This window comes from Musca domestica, unplaced genomic scaffold, assembly GCF_030504385.1.
Source record: "Musca domestica strain aabys unplaced genomic scaffold, Musca_domestica.polishedcontigs.V.1.1 22, whole genome shotgun sequence".
NCBI lineage: Eukaryota > Metazoa > Arthropoda > Insecta > Diptera > Muscidae > Musca > Musca domestica.
The window spans coordinates 7,085,650-7,102,235 of NW_026712262.1; the positions used below are offsets into that span (position 1 = coordinate 7,085,650).

At 36.0% G+C, this 16,586-nt stretch overlaps 1 protein-coding gene across 9 annotated transcripts in view; it reads right to left on the bottom strand.

The window, feature by feature from the left end:
• LOC101888725 (uncharacterized) overlaps positions 1-16,586 on the bottom strand; it is a 289,691-nt gene that overhangs the window by 165,715 nt on the left and 107,390 nt on the right. The window lies entirely within an intron of this gene.

The window sequence follows — 16,586 nt, forward strand, 5'->3', positions numbered from 1 at the left end:
TTACACCGCAACTGAAAGAAAATAGAATCAAAAGAGCTAAAGAGTTCCATCGCTTGGCCGAAAGTGGTGAACTGCCGAATTTGGTTTTCTCCGATGAGAAAATATTCGTTGTTCAGCAGTTTGTAAACAAACAAAATGATCGTGTTTACTTGCCAAAGAGGTCAGCTGAAAATGTGCACCATCGGTTGGCCACCACAACTCAAGCGCCGACCATGGTGATGGTGTGGGCCGCCATAAGAGCCAATGGTCGCTCTCCGCTCGTATTAATCGAATCGGAATAAATGCCGAATATTATCGCGAAAATATTCTGGAGGGTGTATTTTAGCCTTGGGCATGCAAAATTTTTTTTTTCGCATTGAGCACGCGCCACCCAAAAATGGTTACAAAATGAGGTTTTTCGCTTCATTTCCAGCGCACAATGGCCACCAAAATCTTTGGATACCAATCCGTTGGACTAAAAAATACCAAAATGTCGATCACCTCAAGCAACCGCTTCGCCGGGAATGGGCCAAAATACCGCAGAGCAACATTCGGGCAGCGTGTGACGGTTTCATTTGTCGTTTGAAGGCCATAATTCGTGCCAAAGGTGACCAATTCGAACAAATCTAAACTTATTCTAAGATTTGATGCTATTTCCGACATTTTTTGCTTTAATTCAATAAAATGTAAAAAATGTAAAAATTATAGCGTTTGACTTTTTGCAGTTTTTTATCTCACCCTGTATATAGACAATTCTCTTCCAAGTAATAAGGTATCCAGAAGGAACTCTTTTTGTGGATTTCCGGACAATTTCACTGAAAAATGTGGTTACATTCATCAAAATACTGAATATCAGGAGGTACCGTTATGTGGGGGATATACGACATCGTAGACCTATATAGACAGTTTTCTTCCAGAGGGTAACGTGCTCACAAAGAACTCCGTGAAATTTCAGACAATTTCATTGAAAATGTGGCTAAAATCATCAAAATACCGAATATCGGTAAATACGATATAGTGAACCGATATAGCTCAATCTCGAACTTGACCTGCCTGCAGACAAAAGACTGATCTGAGCAAATTTTTAAGCTTCATATCTTTATTCGTCTTGACTCCAGCGTGATTACAGCAGACGGGCAGACTTACAGGGCTAAATCGTCTTAGAATTTTACGCGGATCTAGAATATTTGAACTTTGTTATATCCAACATTATTATTTCGACGAGTTACAAGCGAAATGACGAACCATACTCTGTATGTTGGAAGATATAAAAACCAGAAGAAATTATAAAACGCAAAGAAATTATAGATCTGCTAAGAAGGATTGAGTTATGAGAAACCACTGATATAACTCAGAAGAAAGATGAATGTTATTCTGCTGCCACGAGAATTTTTCCTCTCTGTTATATTTTATAAAAGACCCTCGTTTCTTATAATGTGGTATGTATAATCGTACTACCGCAAACCTTATAACCAACACCTGGAAAATACCACAATCAGCCAACCCCTTTAGAGAATTCACAGAATTCAGTAATTATTGTGCTTTCAAAATGTTGATGGCAATTTCACAAATATGTTCAAATATTAAAAATTATTTAGCACATGTCGCCACAACTATTTATTATTATCGTCATACTCTACGTTAATACACTTGCACAATATATATATAACATATTGTTCGGAACTTCTTATCGAAAGCGTTCAATGACGTTCTGGCGTTCATTTTGTTTGTTTGTCATTTTATAGAAATTCTATTTCTCGCAAATACCAATGTCTGCCAATGGCTTAAAGAATGCAACCAACCAACCAAACCAAACGAACGAGCGAACGTTTACGACTTGAACATGTTGAGGCTAAGTATTTGCGAACATTCTCTAAATGTCATCAAGAACAACAACGACAATAACAAAAAACTCTATTAGATTGGCATTTCGTTGGGGGCAGATGCAAAGAGATGAGACCATCAGCCAGAAGAGACCTTAGCCTGCAGTCTACAGGAAAAACTTACTTGTAAAGATGTTAAATACAAACATGTAAATGCGTTTCCTTGGTATGCACTCCACACCCCCCACACACACATACATGCTTGCATGAGGACATTATCCTTTTAGCGGAAATAGTGAAGTTGTCTACTCATCCAACAAGAAGTTTTTAAGTGTATATCCGTAACATTAGAGTCAAGTGTTATGTGACTTTGTAATGGTCACATGGCAGGCAGTCAGGCAGACAGACGTTGGGAGAGGGCGAAGTGGCTGCCAGTGGACTTGGTACTGGTGCCTGTCTGCTCGTTGACGCCTTATTTGTCTCGTTTTAGTTTTTGTCAACTGTTTTTCTTAGCTGTGTGTTATTTTTTGCCATGTTCTCATAAACAAAGTATTTATTTTCATTTCCATTTCCATTTTGTTTTTTTTTTATTATTTTTGTTGTCATTGTTATTGCCCTTACGCACACAACACCATCCTTTGTCCGTCCATACACTCCCACTGCTCCCGATGTAACAATCACAAACCCTTGCTCCTCCGTCATATAAACAAAGTTTGTTTTTCTCTCCCCTCTCTCACTCCCTCCCTCTCTACCACTCCACTTCGAATACAATATTTGTACAACAACAAAAAAAAAAAAAGAAATACCAGCTCGTATTTTGTTGAAATGGAACAATGGCACGCTTCTCGCTGCCAATTTTTACGACTGGCGCTTCTGATTAAAAATCACACGTTTCTTATTGTAATGGGGGACGATGGGGAAGGAGGGGGAGGAGGACAAGGAGCGAAATTGAAATAAATGGGAGACAATAGACAGACACCGGTAAATTAGCTGATAATGATACATCTGGTTAGAGTGTTCCGCGCCTATTTTCACATCAACGGCAACGACAACAACAACAATACAAACAACTACGTGCCACAGTTTGTGATGAATTTTATCGTGACGGTGACCAGTTAACATTCAGGCTATTGAAAGGATTAGCAAATGGCCATTTGATTGTCATTTGTCACCGTCATTGTCGTTGTTATGCCGTTGTTTATATGTTGTAGAACCAACAAAGTAATGTGGGAAATATATATTGAAGTTCAGCTGAGATGGATAGTTTTTTGGATACTTATATCCCGTGTACAACAGAGCTGCAAACTCGACTTATTTTTGACACTACATAGTGGATTTTTTTTGATTCAAGTTCGACACATCAAACAAAATTTTAATTGTTTTACAGAAGAAGGAGTTTTTATCAATTTATTTATGAGAATTATTGGCATTTAGAATTTTGGGCCAATATTTTTCACGTTCCCTCCCGACCATGGGCCACATTTGGACTATATCTCTCGTTTCGTTTTACTTGAGACAAGCAAGTGCCCGCTATTCATTAGCGAAAAGTCCACCTTAACATTTTAGATGCGTTTCAACTGTTCGTGTTAGGCCTGTTATACCCTCCACCGTACATAGTATGGAGGGTATATAAAATTGGTCATTCGGTTTGCAACTGATCGAAATCATAATTTTAGACCCAACAAAGTGTATATATTCTTGATCAGCTTAAAATTCTAAGACGATTTAGCCCTGTCCGTCCGTCTGTTGTAAACACGCTACAGTAAAAACGAATTAAGATAGGAAGCAAAAATTTTGCACAGATCTCTCTTTTGTCTGCAGGCAGATCAAGTTCGAAGATGGGCTATATCGGCCCTGATATCGTATAGCCCCATATAACGATTCACTCCGATATTCGGTATTTTGATGATTTTAGCCACATTTTTCAAGGGAATTGTCTGAAATTCTACACAAGGAGTTCTTTGTAAGTGCTTTACACCCAGAAATAAAATTGGTACATCGGTCCACAATATCGTAAATCCCCCATATATCGGCACCTTCCAATATTCGGTATTTTTAAGATATTACCAGGATTTTTAAAGTATTTTTTTTTTTGAATTTCCTGATTCGTATTCAAAAATTCGGCCCGGCCGAACATACTGCTTTTTTACTTGTTAGTACCAAAATATCACAATTTCCTCGGTTGGTAAAATTTTTTTAATCAAAACTTCATGCATCGTACTTAATTTTTCAGACTTTCAAGGATTTATATTTTCTTTGAGTTTTTCCCTTTTTTCCGAAAGAATAATAGGAAATGTTTATCTTTTACACTATAAAATGTTTCATTTTGAAGCTTACCAATGAAGGTATTTGTAAACCATTGTCCAAAACTATTTCGATGTCTCCATACGTAAATCTGTGAAACCAACAGCTCTATTCCTTCACCCAATACCAAATTTGGTAATATTTAGTACGCATATCCGAAACAATCTACATCTCTCCATCCTCGGCTCCAACAGTGACCCAAAATTAGTACCATTTAGTACTTTTTGAATAATTTTAATGCTGACTTGCAAACCCGTTCCATGTCTCAATCCTAGACACCAAGAGTTATCGCAATGTAAAATTTTACGGTTTCAGCTCTATTGCTTTACCCAATACCCACAATAATTACCATTTAGTACTTTTCGATCAATTATAGTAAGTTTAAAAAATCACTTCAATATCTCAATTCTATATACCAACAGAGACCTTAATATAAAACTTGAGGATTCCAGACCTATACCATCACACAATACCAAATTTAGTACTATTTAGTATTTTTCGTACAAATATAAGTTACATTTCCAAATCACCCCCATATCGCAAACACAGATACCATAAGTAATCCAAGTATCAATTTTCAGAATTTTCTCTCTGTCCCTTCATCCAATACCACATACCATATCTCAATTCCAGATACCAATAGAGACCTCAATATAAAACTTTAGGATTCCAGAAATATGCCTTCACACAATACCAAATATGGTACCATTCATTACTTTTCGTACAATTATGGTTCACATTTCAGAGACAACCTCTATATGTCCAGGCTAAACATGAACAACGACAAATTTCCAAATCACCGCTAAATCTCAAACACGGATACCATAAGTAATCCAAGTATCAAATGTCAGAATTTTATGTCTGTTTCTTCACCTGATACCACATACCATATCTCAATTCCAGATACCAATAGAGACCTGAATATAAAATTTTAGGATTCCAGACCTATCCCTGCACACAATACCAAAAATGGTACCATTCATTACTTTTCGTACAATTATGGTTCACATTTCAGAAACAACCTCTATATGTCCAGGCTAAACATGAATAACGACCCTAATACTAAGTTTAAGATTTCAATCACTATCTGTTCTTCCAATATCAAATTGTACCAAATTTAGTACTATTAAATAGTTTTCGTGCACCCATTTCCGAAACCATACAAAATTTCATTTGGAAAAGTTAGAACACTTAGTACACATTTCAAAATCATAACAAATATCAAGATTTTAGCCGTTTACATGATACCAAACGGAACCATTTTAGAAGTTTAGTGCCACTTTAGAAAGATTCTTAAACTTAAAGTTCGAATTTCCAAAAACCCTTCGGAACATCTATCGTGCATTCCATTAGTAACTCTTCTTTCAAATTTGAAAGCTAATTCTTTTTGTCCAATACAAAGTATTCAATTTGTAGTAGTTTTCGTACCCTTTAGCACGATCTTCCGAAAACCCAACCTTGTCACAAGCTTACGCACCAAGGCAGGCTTTCGTGCGATTCAAGATTCTAGCATCAGCCGTTTCGTCTAGGAATTAATTCTAAGTAAGTTATTTCACTTCTTTTTTATATATAAAGATAGAGGTATGAGTTTTTCTTCTAAATTTTTAACTTTCGACGGGCAGGTATATTAGAAAGTGAGCCAATATATTTCATTTTCTCTCTTGCTCCAATATAAACAAAAATATTGGAATGTGAACATTTTCTTAAGAAAATCGATCATTGATTCCCCTTTTAAGTCAGTAATTATTCAATGTTCTTTGACCTTTTTTTTTTTTTGGGAACCAGCAATTCAAATTGTCAGAATAAGTTATGTAAAATGGTTGACCTTTGCGCTCACCAAAACGTCGGGTGAAATTTTATAGTCCTCTTGACTTAAAATCTTTACTCGAAACAAAAAATATAAAATTGGTCTTTCTTCCGTTCCTAGGAACATCTATGTGTACAAATGACTTTTATTTAATTAAAACAAAAATAAATATTAAATTGTTAAATTTCTCTCTAAAAGGACTTACCCTTCTCTTCCTTCTATACCATATGCCTTGTAATATGATTCAAAGGGCATATCAAAAACAAAAACTGTTGCTTCACAAATACATATTCAACAAAAAGAAAATTTGCCCGCAAGCAAGGAATATTATCGGTCTATGGAAAATTGTCGTCTGAATGTCAGAACAATAGTAACAAAATAAAAACAACCAAAACAACAACAACAACAGCTGTAAATAACAACCTCTGTCTGATTCAAACATTTTGAAATTGGATTCAATGTTGTATTCGAACTCAATTTGCTTTGAGACAAACGAACGAACAAAACAAAATATTGATGCCAAAAGCAAAGTCGCCACCGCTGCCAATTTGCGTTGTAATATTGGCATCGTATTTAAATTTTGTTTTGTTTTTTATTTCGTAGACTGATATTTAGATTAGTTACCACAATTTCAAGTCTTTATATCTCGATAATAAACAGAATGGCGGCGACGGCGATAGATTACGCAACCTCGAAATCAATACCAATAATGGTGACTTCAAACAAAAATATAGGGGACCGGTTGCCGCCATCGTCGTAATCGTCATCCTCATCATCATTAACAACGGGATCGATGTCGACGCCTTAAAAAAAACAAATGGTTCCGTTTTAAATTGCGACAGGAGGAGGTTAACCGCAGACAACACCAATGTGACGCGATGCAGTCGTCCGTCCGTCAGCCAGTCACTCATTCGCCGCCAATCGACTATCTCCTCATCTATCTATCTATGGATGTCATCGGAAAAATGAATGACACTCGTTGCAAATGAGGCGTAGAGCTGTCATATCATGTTAATTATGGACATAAAGTCATATCCCATTTCACTTCGCTTTTAAATGATTTTGCATAAAACACTTAATCCATAAAACATTCAATTCAATGATGTTGGTGATGAACAACAGGAAACATGAACAAACACAAGCATATATACATTTCATGTTTATTACCGAGCGAGCATAACAAAAAATAAATTTACACGTAATGCACCCAAAAAAAAAAAACAAAAAAAAAATCGAATGACTGGAAAAATGCACATTAAAGAAAGAGCTACGAAAGGACAAGTTTTATTTCCTTTTGACAACTTTGAAAGCGAAAGTGATGGGGGAGCAGGGGAAAAGTACTCACACTGCACACTCTTGACAATCGCTGGCAGTGACATTAAAGGGGGGATTATCACTAAATACATTAAGTACAAACGGAAATGTACATCATCTCCAAAGTTTTACCTATGCGCTCGAAGGAAAACCATAAACCGAGTAGCGTAGATGAGCTGGTGTATCAAGTAAACTACAGGGTGAAATGAAAAAACTGCAATCAACTTCAGACTGCTGTCATTTCTAAGCCACCCGTCCGACAGCTGTTAAAATTATTCCAGTCACACCTCATTCTATTGGTCACAAGCGTACAAAAGCATTTTAGTGAGAATTTTCCAGAATTGAATTCCACCAAGCGTGATAGTGTGATTTCTTTATATTTGGCTTGAAAAGCAAAATTGGCTATCGTTACAGCACTCTAGCACTTAAATGTGAATAATTTTTTTTTGTCTCGTAGCCCGACGTCAAGGAAGTACACGGAAGAAAACAGCAACATCAGCTGAAATGGTTCGAAAAGTAAAGAAGCGGCTTGATCGAAACCCGCGTCGCAGTGGCCGAAAAATGGCTCGTGAGCTGAACGTATCGCAAGATTCCTTTCGGCAAACATTGAAAAATGAGCTCGGGGTAAAGCCATTGAAATTCCAAAAAGTGCAAAAACTTACACCGCAACAGAAAGAAAATAGACTCAAAAGAGCTAAAGAGTTGCTTCGCTTGACCGAAAGTGTTGAACTGCCGAATTTGATTTTCTCCGATGAGAAAACATTCGTTGTCCAGCAGTTTGTAAACAAACAAAATGATCATGTTTACTTGCAAAAGAGGTCAGCTGAAAATGTGCACCTTCGGCACCGTGGCATCAGAATAAATTCCGAATATTATCGCGAAAATATTCTAGAGGGTGTATTAAAGCCTTGGGCACGCAACCATTTTGGTCGCAGATCTTGGATATTCCAACAGGACGAATGCGCCACGCAAGAATGATTACAAAATGAGGTTCCTCGCTTCATTTCCAGCTCACAATAGCCACCAAAATCTCCGGATACCAATCCGTTGGACTATTGTGCCTGGAGTATTTTGGAAAGCAAGGTTTTCACTAAAAATAATAAAAAAGTCGAACACCTCAAGCAAGCGCTTGGATGGGAATAGGCCACATAGGAATAGGACCACAGAGCAACATTCGTGCGGCGTGTGACGGTTTCATTGGCCGTTTGAAGGCCCTAATTCGTGCCAATAGCGACCACTTCCAACAAATCAAAACTTATACTAAAATTTGATGCTATTTCCGACATTTTTTGCTTTCATTCAATAAAATTAAAAAATAATGTAAAAATTATGGTTCTTGTCAGTCTTTTTTATCTCACCCTGCATATTCGTCGCCACATGTTTAATATTAGCGCAAATGAGATGCATTTTAGTAGAGACTACCAATTTTAGCCTAGAATATGGCTATAGCTCCCACATATATGTCTTATCCGATTTTATATTTAAGTCACCCAAATCCGTATATTGCACTCCATAACGAGGATTTCCGGTGCAAAAATATGCAACATCCTGAAAACAACTTTTCCAAGCTTTGTCGAGATCGATTCAGATTAGGATATGTCTCCCATATATATTTCCCTCTACTTTGATCTACTCTATCAGCACTCCATAGCACCGATATTTGGTTCGAGAGGTCACATACAACATAAATTTGCCTCAGTCAAGTTTTTTTGAAATCAATTAAGATATAGCTTTTATAGGTAAGTTTTAACCTAATGCAAGTTTAAACCGGTCTAAAGCATTAATGAACAATTAACGTCTAAATTTCCAATATCAATGTTTATTTGCTACACGTGATTCTACTGAATAGTCATAGTGGTGTTGGGTATAACAAAGTCGGCACCTTTCGACTTTTGTCTTTCCTTACTGGTATATTTTTAAGTTCTAATGGTCCAGCAAACCCTTTTGCATTAAACAAAAATGTTTAATTTGGGTTCAACATTTTAATAAATCTCCATTTAGGGCAATTCCTCCTGTTTTTACACGGTAAGTTAAACCAACAATATAACCCATTTTTATGGCAAATTACTGCCTTTGCTTTAAAATATGTATTTTAATGGAAAAAAAATATGCTTAAAATATAAAAGTCTCCAAATATTCTCTCAAATCTACTATGGAAATTCACTGCTGCCACAATTCTATTAGTCAGAGCAACGCAACATTGACGACTTTGATGAATCTTGGAAGAAAAAAATTACTATATTTATGTGAATGTTCAAATAAAAATACACAGCACTTAAATATTGTTCTACGACAAAATAAACACCAAAGTCATCATCAGCGTCATCAAAAGGCGAAGAACAAAAAAACACACCATCATCAGTGGGACGGACAGCACCACTGGTGAAGAAAAGAAAACAAGTCAAAGTACTTCCACATGTTTTGAAAGTCAAGTGACGAGCTCCGACTACTGAGCAGAGTAAAACTCTTTAAAAGTGTCAATTTAATGATGACAAGCGATCGTAAAACGCCTGAAAAACACAAAAACAACAACAACTCTGCTTTGGGACTGGCAACGTCATTACCAGCTTCGCCATTTGGAAAATGACATATTTCCGTTTCATTTTGCGGCGAAATGACTCGACTCAATGAAGAAATTTCACAGATAATAACATTTGTCGATGCTGCGATGAAATAAAAACACTTGTCATTTGGGGATTACCGCCCAGAGTGAACTTTCGGCCCATCAAACGGTGTGTGTCAGTAGGTCAGAAGTATCTTAAAAAAAAAACTACTAATGAACAGAACATGTTTGCATTTAATGGAAATCAAATCATGCTGGCGAACAAATTAACATATCTTTGGCTGTTAAAAAAAAAAAAAAACTTGTAGGTTTCTTAATATCTGCAGCGCTCAAATGTACTTTCATTCTGCAAAGCTCCTTCTCTTTTTGTATTATGATGAGGCTATTTATTTTATTAACTCCCATGTGACAGCTTCATTTGAAGTGCAGATAATGAATGGGCCTCGTAAAATGTTTATTTTAATGTTAAACTGCTGGTGACAGACTGAAGGTATATTTTTTGAGTAATTTCCAGGCATTAAATAAAATACGCCATCTAATGTCAAGGTTTTAAATTAAATGGTTGTATACAATAGCAATACAGCATTACCTTTTTTGGGTAGTGAGGCAAAAAAAAAAACGAAAAAATCTTTAAGGTTTTTTTTCTCTCACAGACAACAAAAAACCCAACCAGTTGAAAATTTCAATTTATTTAATGGGATAAAATATTCAACAGCAATAAAAAAAACAGCAGGTTCAGGACAACAGATGATGATGCAAGACAGTTGAATGGTTGACATTTAAAATAATTTGTGGAGATTTGTGTAAATCCCCAAATGCATTTGACAGGCAATCAAGGAATATTGATTATAGAAAATGGTGCACCCATAACAAGATATTGGCCAATCCCCCCAAAAAAGGATAAACCTCTTCAAAATGAAATTATTCCATTTGAGTATGTAATATCGAACAGTGCCACTTCGTTATCTAAATCTTATTTGAATACCTGTAATTACTTTAAAGATAAAAAAGCAGATCCGCTTCTCATGCCAATGAACCTATCGATTTTTTCTAATATTCTGCTGAATTTATTATGTTTAACTAAATGTGATTTGCCTCCGGCTCTGTAATTCTGCATTCCAAAAACATTTCTATCATATAATAAAATTGAAACATATTTAATATTGCTTATCATTCCGATGGAATATATTAATGATTCCGAGTAATAAGGTGGGGAAAATAATATTTGTTTTAGCATTTTAAAAAGTTATGACAAAAATTCCAATTAAATTTGCCACATTAGCAAAAATAAATGAATTCGAATGCAATATTTTTAAATTATTTCGATTACAGTAACAAATGAGGTGCAATTGGTGTAAAAAAAGTCATAATTTTATTACAAATAAAGTATAAAATTACAACTATTTTTGTTCAAAAAATTCATACAAATACAGTAGAAGTCATCTACATTGGATATTTAGAATTCAAAGGCATTATTATATTATATTATGGAGTAAAACCTGGAAAGAAACTCTATAATAGTGAAATACTCTGAAATGCATGCGGCATCATAAAAAAGGAGCTGTGAGATGTCTGTTTTTGAATCTATGTCCCTCTGAGAGCAATATAGCCATTACATCACCTTGGCTCCTAACTAGGCTAAAGGCGTAAAGACAGGATTAAGTTAGCTCGATATGAAGTTTCTATACTCTCCTCTAATTAAAACTTTATTCATGGGTTGTCTGAAAATCCTTGAACAACTCCCTGTAAAAATATTTAATTCTATTTTAGCCATGTTCTTAGCGCCTGTTAAACTCAGGGGAATGGAGGAAAGCTTCGATAACTACAAGAACTTCCCAATGTTTTGAGTGAGGGAGAGAGGCGAGGGTGATACTCGTGTGTAGTGAAAGTGAAAAAAAATAAGAAAGGAATGAAACGCATGAAATTAGAATTCAATTGTGAATAGTTTCCATTCTTTGGGAGCTTTCGAAGTGAGTGACCGGTTTGGTTCAAACTTGTTATCTTGTAATAATATTGTCAAATCGGTCCACTCCTTCTGATATCTTCCTAACAAAGCTTAACATAGAACAAGAAAGGATCGCCCAATTGTGACAAAACTTTGCGAATCCTAATATTTTCATCTGAGTAAGGATAGGTGCGAAAATGGAATATATCGGTTCACTCCGTCAGGTACCTCCTCCACTAAGGGTTAAAATTTTGAAAAATCGTCTCTCTTGAAAATATAAAATAAGATTCTCATTATCTCCAAGTTTAGCAAATCTCATTATTTTTACCAACACCAAATCTGATATCAAGAACGGATGGAACGGACCCCCACAAGGGTCAACATTTTGAAAAACTATGATGCTCGGGAAAGTCGAAATCAGGATCCGATTATTTTTAAATGTGGCACATCCTATTTTAACTATCAACGCAAGATCTAGTATGGAGATGGGATACATACGCCTAATCCTTCTGAATTTTGAATAATTATAACCCTTACAAAATCTGAAATAAGTGTCCGATTGTCTTCAACTTTCGCACATCTCAATATTTTTACAAACGCTAGATTTGGTATGAAGACGAAATATGTTGGACCACAACGGTCAACATTTTGGAATAATTATATATCTCATGTAAAATGTGAAATATGTAAGTATCTGATTCTTTCTAAATGTGGCACATTGAAATATTTGCATTTGCACATAATCTGGTATAAAGATGATACAGGGTGAGCTAAAAAACTGCAACAAAATCACACGCCATAATTTTTACATTTCTTTGAATTTTATTGAATGAAAGCAAATATATCGGAAATGGCATCAAATTTCGAATAAATTTAGATTTGTTCGAATTGGTCACCTTTCGCATGAATTATGGCCTTCAAACCGTCACACGCTGCCCGAATGTTGCTCTGCGGCATTTTGACCCATTCCCGGCGAAGCGCTTGCCTGAGGTGATCGACACTTTGGCCTTTTTAGTGCCAACCTTGCTTTCCAAAATACTCCAGGAACAATAGTCCAACGGATTGGTAGCCAAAGATTTTGGTGACCAATACGGCATTTTGACCTATTTCTGGCGAAGCGCTTGCTTGAGGTGATGGTATTTCTATGGTATTTTTTAGTGCCAACCTTCCTTCCAAAATACTCCAGGTACAATAGTACAACGGATTGGTATCCGGATATTTTGGTGGCCATTGTGCCCTGGAAATGAAGTGAGGAACCTCATTTTGTAACCATTCTTGAGTGGCGCGTGCTGAGTCTTGTTGGAATGTCCAAGGTCTGCGGCCAAAATGTTTGGGTGCCCAAGGCTTTAATACACCTTCCAGAATATTTTCACGATAATATTCGGAATTTATTCTGATGCCATGGTCGATTAATACGAGCGGAGAGCGACCATCGGCTGTTATTCTATCACCATGGCCGGCGTATCACGGTAACGAGCGATGGTATGAGACAAAAAATATTTATTCACATTTAAATGCTGGAGTGCTCTAACGTTAGCCACTTGTGGTTTTCCAGGTAAATATAAAGAAAACACACTATCAATAAAGAATCATCACTATCACTTTTGAATTCCATCAGGAATTACTTTTTTCTGGAAAATTCTCATGAAAATGCTTTCCTACGATTGTAAACAATATAATGAGTTGTCAATGTAATAATTTTAACAGCTGTCGGACGACTGGCTTAGAATTGACAGCAGTCTGAATTTGGTTACAGTTTTTTCATCTCACCCTGTATATTTGGTAGGCCCATAATTTTCAATAAGAGTTTTTGGTTAAAATTTTCGAGGGACTATTTCCTATTCTCACATGTAGAAAGGGATTCTCATCCTTCGATTGAATCGGACTGAGTCTTTCTAATTACCCTGTAAGAGGTCAGAGCACAAGGAATACCATTCATAGATACCTATATAATACGATATATTTATACGTCTCTTCATTTTATATATTACCTGCAAAAAGGGGGGCTAATTATCTCAACCCTAATATCACATCCTTTTTGATCTGTGAAATATTCCACCGCAAAAACAAAACGATTTTAAATTATGCAAACTTCACTGTAATGAGTTTTTGTCATTGTTTTTGTTTTTTTTTGTCTGTGTTAAATGGTGACACAGTTCAATTGTTAATTGCCGTCGATTGAAAAATAAATGCAAATTGTTCTAAATAAGCCAAATGAAAAGTACACAGTTTATGGTCTTTTTTTTTCCTTTTTTGTTCAACAAATTGTAATTGATATTGAATGAATGGTTTTGTCTTTCATTCGAAACACATTAAATTTATTGAAGTATTGATTTTCAAATAGTTGTGTTTAACAAACATTAATTAATCGACACACATACATGCACGCAAATACAAGCACACACACAGGGTGACAATTTGAATGGCATGGCATTTTTATTAGGAAAAGCTGTCGAAAAAGTTCCAACATTTTTAGGGGTCTCAAATTGAATATGTGTTATAATTAAGGTCATCCATGTGATATAAATGATCGAGTGTGTGTGTGTGTACGTTTGTGTGTTTTAATATAATATACGATATCAAATAACAAACGGCCATCCAATATTTGGGCCATCGGATCGATGCGGATGTATAATGAATGTGCCCAGCAAATTGTGCAATTCTATTGAAATTAATATTGTTGTACAAACAAATTTGTCGAATTTGACATCATTTTTTTTTTTTTTTTGCCATTCACCTCTCTCCTTCGACATCCCATCAAATGTATTTTCAGATATGTATTTTGTGTACTCAATCCGAATTTAGAATGCACCACCTGATGACGATGGCGCCGGCAACAACAACACCGATATTGGTGGCCATGGCATGTTGTGTTGTTGCAGCATGCATTGAATGCTTTTCGCATCGATAGCGACAACGAAATGGAAATTGAAATTAAAATTCTAATTATTGTTATCCAATGCCTGGGGACCCGGGCGAAAGTCATTAAATTCAATAATCGCCCTGTTGAGGCAAACTTTGCAGAAAATCCGCCATGACTGCAGCCAAACAACTTTCAGTTCATTAATTTAATGCCAAATTCGCTGTTCTGATACCATTTAATAATACAACTTGCTTTGGAACGGAATGTGGTATTTGTGTTCGAATCGATAAATCAAATGGCATTAGAAATGATACTCCCGGGAGAGAACATAGAACAACCGGAGAGGCTATTAATCAGCAATAATAGTTTGGAAATTTATTTAAAGATGTGTTTATTTTGAGTGGTAATTTTTCAATGGACTATAAATGTAATCGATTTGCATCTATTATAGGAATTTAATTAGTAAATTTGAAAATAATTTAATAAAAATTTGAATTATAGCACATTTATATGTATATCAATGTGGATAAATAAATTAACACACATATTTAAATATTAGAAGATTTATGTAGAATACAATTTTTTATGGGATGGGTGAATGCAAACTTTTACGAATGCATCAAAAAATTCTATCAAACTTGAGTTTTGTATACTGAAAAATGTGTCTCTGTTAAGGAAATATTTGCGATCCACAATGGACAAAATTAGGAGTTTTTTATTCTACAAGACAAAAATCTTCGAAAAATGGCAAGATGGGAAGTATATTCGTCACAAAAAGCAGAGATGGTTCGAAAAGTAAGGAAGCGACTTTATGGAAACCAGCTTTGCTGTGGTCGAAAAATGGCTAGTGAACTTAACATATTGCAATATTCCATTCGGCAAATATTGAAAAATGAGCTCGGGGTAAAGCCTTTGAAATTCCAAGAAGTGCAAGAACCGCAACAAAAAGAAAATAGACTCAGAAGAGCTAAAGAGTTGCTTCGCTTGGCCGAAAGTGGTGAACTGCCGAATTTGGTTCTATCCGATGAGAAAACATTCGTTGTCCTGCAGTTTGTAAACAAACAAAATGATCGTGTTTACTTGCCAAAGAGGTCAGTTTAAAATGTGCACTTTCGTTTGGCCACCAGAACTCAAGTGCCCGCCATGGTGATGGTGGACGCCGTAACAGCCGATGGTCGCTCTCCGCTCGTATTAATCGACCGTAGCATCAGAATGAATGCCGAATATTATCGCGAAAATATTCTGGCGGGTGTATTAAAGCCTCGGACACGCAAACATTTTGGCCCCAGACTTTTTATATTCCCTTAGAACTCAGCACGCGCCACCCAAAAATGGTTACAAAATGAGGTTTCTCGCTTCCAGCGCACAATGGCCACCAAAATCTCCAGATACAAATCCGTTGGACTATTGTGTCTGGAGCATTTTGGAAAGCAAGGTTGGTTATTCAAAATACCAAAGTGTCGATCACCTCAAGCAAGCGCTTCGCCGAAAAGGGTCAAAATGCCGCAGAGCAACATTCGGGCAGCATGTGACGGTTTCATTGGCGTTTGAAGCCCATAATTCGTGCTAAAGCTGACTAATTTGAAGAAATCTAAACTTATTCTAAATTTTGGTGCTATTTCCGAAGTTTTGTGCTTTTATTCAATAAAATTTAAAAAAGTAAAAATTATGGCGTTTGACTTTGTTACAGTTTTTTATCTCACTATGTATATTGTCTATGGAAATATTAGGATAATGAGAATCGAATAATTATTTCACATTTGGTAAGAGGTACAATTATTCAAAAATGTTGCCCGTTGTGGGGGAGGTACCAACAGGAAGAGTCCGATATATTTGATCTTTACATCTGTGTTGATAGAAATACTGAGATGTGTCAAGAATGAAAATAATCGGTTGTTTATGTCGCGATTTATGACCTTCATGGTTATTTAAAATGTTGACCAGAAGGAGTGGGCTGGAGGTACCAGAAGGAGTGGGCTGTTCTGTCC